The sequence below is a fragment of the Hetaerina americana genome, unplaced genomic scaffold (assembly GCF_022747635.1).
Source record: "Hetaerina americana unplaced genomic scaffold, ioHetAmer1.1.p SCAF_10, whole genome shotgun sequence".
NCBI lineage: Eukaryota > Metazoa > Arthropoda > Insecta > Odonata > Calopterygidae > Hetaerina > Hetaerina americana.
In genome coordinates this window covers 42148493-42154699 of record NW_027286070.1, presented here as the reverse complement: position 1 = coordinate 42154699, position 6207 = coordinate 42148493, and positions in this window count along the sequence as shown.

Genomic DNA, 6207 nt, shown 5'->3' with positions numbered 1-6207 from the left:
CATAGAGTAAACAAAAAGATTAAGATTTATTTTTATTGTTATTTCAGTGAAAGAGTATTTTTGCCAAAAGTGAGATGAAAATGGCAAAATGTGAGATGGTAAAGTAGAAATGGATGCTAGGCAGAAGAATGTAATACAATGGGGAAATGTGTAGTTCGCTGATAAGATTTGTCCAAGTTAGCATGTCATTCTTCTCATACTCTCCAAGCCAATTGCCTGAGAGGAGATATTATGAGTGATGGTAGTGTAAGTAGGGGAGTAGGATAGGAAGAAATTGGGAAATTTTGGAATGGGAAAGGATAGGCACGTTATTTAAAACTTCTCCCTTATCAAACTATGGAATGAATATGAATTAAAAATATAAACAAAATGGTATGTTATAAGAGCAAGACTACATACATACTGAAGCTTTGGAATCAGAAGGTTAATATGTATAGGGTATCACCAATTCAGGGGTTCAAGAACAGAGGACAAGAGGCTTCAAGGACGTGGTCAGCCATACTTAAAATTAGCATTAATCATCCTCGGTTCAATTCTAAGTATTTTAAAAGTTCCTTACTCAGTCATAAAATTAAAAAAACAAGTTTAGAAAAATCTGAAAAATAAACAAGTAATTCTATTTGATATCTTCAGGGATCACCAAGCCTATGAGATATATCAACAACACCAGGGCAATTTGCATACAAGTCATGGATTCAATGCAACGTATGCAATCAAAACTTCATAACTTTTTAGTTTTATTGATGACTTTACATGAATCAGGAATTAAGAAAATTTGAGTGCGAAGCATATAGTGCCCAGATAGTTGTTAAAAATGATAACAAGATGCTTAATACAATAGAATAAAAACGTATCACACATTTTGGTTAGGCATGACTGGGCATAAATATTCTATCTAAATGACACATTATGAATACATGCCATGTTATACTTAAATTATCAATATTCATTGACCAGATTTCTGCTATATCCACAGAAAGACTGTTGCAACAACGATACATTTAACACAAATATTTTTCCAATTATTGTTCAAAATTAAATTTTATTTTAGCCCAGAAATTATCATTAAAATTCAACATGTGCATCACTCCATGCTGTTAGGAAATTTTGATCATGCTAAGTGAATGCAATGAAAATAAAAAGTAACATTTTAAAAGTGTAATAAACTTAATAATTGAATTAATTATTCAGACAATTTTCTAGGTTACATAGAACCAAATCTAGTATTTGCCCCCAGACAGCACACGCAGACACATCTTAATGTTCTACTGCATTATACTTTTAAGCATAGTTTTATTGGGAATTCCTGTGTAAAAAGTGAATAGCCATAATGAATAAAAATTGAAAGACACATTAACATTTACCAAGCTTATGACAGTAAGAACTACATCAAATGCCTACTAGTACTCAAAGCTTCATTAATAATACAGTACATTTAAACAAGTATTATTTTGCCCATAGAATGTCTGATTTCATTAAACTTCCGCGGAAAATGCCTATACATCTTCACATCTGTTGAAGTGCATCCATTACTTGTTAAGGTACATGAAATCAAGTAAACAGTTATGATACCGAGGTTTGGTTGTCCTTCCAAATGTGAGAGAGAAAAATAAACACAAGGCAAGAAACAACTCCCTGATATTACATGAATTCTTACTTAATATTTGTTCTTTTTTGCCAAGATCATTCACTAAAATTAAAGTTATACAAGGCATTATCAAATACAAACCCTACAGAAATAAAAGCATAGTTAAATTCCCTGAGAAGTAAAGAGCAAAGCAGATGTGAAGCCAAAAAGCATTACAGGTACATTCGCTGGCCAAGCAAAACATAACAAAGATACCTCTGAACAGGCGTTTCTTTATTTTGAATAAGTCACAGTAAAAGTATGAATAATTACAGAGATTTGATAGTAATTTTTAGTATACCTATATAAAATACACCAACCCAAAATTTCAACATCTAGAAGATGCAAAGGCATGATCTAGCCCTACAGAAAGAGAGGCTAAGAAATGGTTCGATATTAATCATAAACAAAAACTAAAAAAACTAGCTTGTTTCATGCAGTCTTAAATCAATAACAACTAAAATTGAAACTCCTAAAATACTAGGAATTTATATTGATACAGAACTTAACTAGAAGACCCAAATCAGTCCTCTGTATAAACTGAGTAAAGCTTTATATATGTTAAGAAAGCTCAATTTTCTTATTTCAAATGAGTATAGTTTAACACTTTACCATGCCTTCTTTGAATGTCATTTGAGTTATGGTGTTGAGCCATTGGGTCATACCCCACATGTTAAACAACTCTTGCTACTACAAAAGAGATCTATTCGTTTCCTAGCAAATACACCACTACGTGATTCCCACAAACCTTATTTTATTAGGTATGAAATCATGACTGTATTTAATGAAATGAAGAGTACAATTTATCTTTCCACTGTCCTTTATTCACATACAACTGATTTCAATGCTCAACCGCCATCATCAGGTAAGGTAGGTACCTGATGATGACGCTTGAGCGTTGAAACTGGTTGTACGTGAATAAAGGACAGTGGAAAGATACATTGTATTCTTCATTTAATTAAAATGAATTTCCACAAGGTTGAACCGGGAACAATTGAATGACGGTATTTGTTTAAATATCGTTAAGGCTCTGATTCATGTGAAAGTTAATCTAGAAACTTAGCAATTAACATCTCACTTCCATAACTATACGATAAGGGGTGAAGCGAATCTAAATACTACTTATTGAGACTGTCCTCAACGCACAACTCATTTCATGATGTTAACTTTTGACAATTTAACTGTCTGCCTACTCAGTTGAAATCGGACTGTATCCCAAATTTCAAGAATAGGGTATACACCCGGTTACTTGCCAACCCACTATACCCATTTGATGAATGCCATCCTCTGTCCTTCTTTCCATTCCTTCAAACTCTTCTTTATTCTTCAGGCTATCTAGAACAAAAAACTATTCACAAATTTTTCGTTTTGCATTTAAATTCTCGTTTCCCTAAAAAAATCAGACTTAATGCTGAAAACTCAAACTTTTACTTCAATGAACCATTAGTCTATAACAATATCTATGGGAGCTTTGTTACCACTCTACTTGAAAGACCCTTCACTTCTTGGTACTTATTAAAATAGAATTGTTGAGTTTAAAAGGGCTATTGAATACAAAAAAAAACAACTGAGGCTCTTATGCCTCAGTTATCTCCAAACACACTAAAATCCTCCTGGGACATCAACCACTGATGCAAAAAATACGCAGCCAATAAATCACCACTTTTAAAAACAATCCTACCTCTAACCCAGGGGAGATAGCTAATAATGTAAATGCTCAGTTCTGCCCATATAATCCCATGCAATGGCCCACTATCTTCTAATTCCTGCCACAGATCCACCTATTTTCTTCCTCCTCATTCTTTTTCTCTGTTTCATACTTATCCATTTCACCGTTTCCCTGAAATAGCATTCTCCTTCAGAAGCAAGAAAGCAATGCTCCAGAGGCAACACATAGGAAAGGAAAGATATTCAGGATGCCACCCAATGGTAGATTCCAACCCATTTACAGTAAGATTCTACATAAAAAATTCTTTATTTTAATACTACGCACATTACACACTTTACTTAAGATAACATACTTACAGTGAAACAATTACGTGCAAATAGTATGGCTTTCTGAGGGCTGCAGTAGGAAAAGAGGAATTAAGTATAAACAACTGGCAACACTGGGAGAACTTACCTTACAGATGTGATCGGTAAAGATGTTTTGTCTCTCCTATCAAATGGTTCTTAAAAGAGAAAATACTTACTCTGCTGCCACCAAGCATGTACTATCATTGCCACCTACTAATTAGAGCTCTGAAAAAATGACCAATGATTTATACTATCACAATTCAAAGATTAGGTTATGCAATGTAGAGTAAATTTCCTAACTTATTTATATTCATAAAATATATATAGAGGCTAATTAACTAAAATACTATCATTACACTCATTCATTCTTAATAATAGTATCATTGAATAACCATATCTATGGTTTCACCCCTTTGGTGATACCTTTATGGTACATTTAAGCTTCAATAGCACACAATTTTTCAGCATTTATCACAACCTTAGGAAATGTAAGTAACCATTTCTAATACGACTAAATTTTGACAATTGGTTATTAGATAGAATTTTGAAAATTTTCAGAGATATGACCCTGGGCTCCAATGGTACCACAGGTGTTCTCAAATAGGACCCCATGACATTCTCTTGAAGTTCTCTCCAGCAAATCAGTTTGGAAAATTTAAAGGTAAGTTTATATATAGCATTAAAACCAAAAAAAGAAATTAAAGAGGCATAATAAGAGGAGACTGTGCGGTCACTTATAAAAATGATAAAAACCACTCTTCAGGGAAACAATGCTTTGGTGAAAGGAAAAATACATGAAATATGCCCCAAAAAATTTTCAAATGAAATACTGACGCCAAGCAGAAATGATAAAATGAATGAGTGCAACTCAACACGCAAATGAACCAGATTCCACTATGAAAGTAGCATCTTACTGCACCAATGTTTGAACCTAGATATCTTAGGTGATACTCGAAGAGATATGCTGAGTTCACCATTTAGCTTCTACCTTCAGGATGTCGGTGCAATAGAAGTTAGAAATAAATCTACTACTTTACTGCCCAACTACAAGATATTATTAACTACACCATATATGGCAAGTCACAACTGATGCTTTGTACAATTTGTCAGAGGAGTACAGAATTTTAACGTAATTATGTCATTCACTCTACAAAAGCACAGCTTTATGCAGTAAAGGGCATGCAATTGTGATTTTATCCCAATGAATGTCAATCTAATATGAAAAATGATGGCAATTTGGAGACAGGAGCAAGTTACAAACGAATGATTTTTCTATAAAAAATTTCCTCTTAAATATACCAAATATTTGACTCATGTAATATCCATTATTCTGTACAATTAAATCAATCTTTCTCATGTGTCCAATCATCCTTAATAGATGTCTTGATCACAGTTGGCATTAATTTTATGATGGATGAAGTACTCAGAGAGTAGGGGATACAATTCAGAGTCAAGAAACTATTTCAACTAATAAACTCATTTTTAGGCCTAGATGATATTTATTCACTCTTAATGGAACAATGCCATAATGTTAAGTCCTAACCTCTTCGCCATTTAATATCATAATTCATGACAGAAGAAAAAAACAAAATTTAACTGAATAGAAAGTAATAGGCCTATTGCACAATGATTAAATTTCCTCGTACGTACTTCCTGTTCCTTACAAATTAAAATAAACTGTCAAAAAATAATCTTCAGAAATAAATAGAGATGTTAAACTCTCACGAGGCCTTTGGTTTATTCTTAGCAAGCTACCATAAATTTCAAATTAATATAAAAAGGAAATGTTTTTCATGATTTATTTTTAGTTCAAATAGTACAATTATTGCTTATACAATTCATTTCATAATATAAAAATAATGGACCTAATGTACATTTTAAAAATTATCTCTTAACATTAATAAGGAAATAAATTTTCAGAAAATGAACATGAGGCATCATTTACACCACACACAAAATTAATATGCCTCACACTCATTAGCAAATTGACTTATTGATTGAAATACTTCTCAGGATGTAAAAACATATGAATAAAATGGGATGGTTAAAAAGCCCAAATATCTATGTGAAAAAAAAATACCCAAAAATTTACATTTCATCTCTTTGATGACATGTTATTTTCATTCAGCATCAAATCAATTTAGGTTAAGAGAGAGAAATTGACAAATGAGATGGCCATGCTGCATATTAATCTTAATAAGAAATAAAATGACCACATAATCAAACAGCTTAACTTAATCAATATACATACAGTCCAGAGACTCAAGAAAACACTTTGGAAGGTGTTATCAAGGGAAGATAGCCCACTTCTTACTTCATTCAATGCTAGTTTGGCAAACTGTTATAATGAAGCTTAAATTAAAGCCAACTAAATACAACATCAAAAATGCTGACCAACAGCTAACCTTTCCTTCCTTTGGAAATGTGGACAATTATAAACCAATGGACTTATATGATATGAAAAATGTGATCAACTCCAGCAAAGCAAAGCCACCTAACAAAGAGAATTTTTATTGGATTGGCAGCATAAAGATGTACAGATGATGCCCTGCCTCTAAGAACAT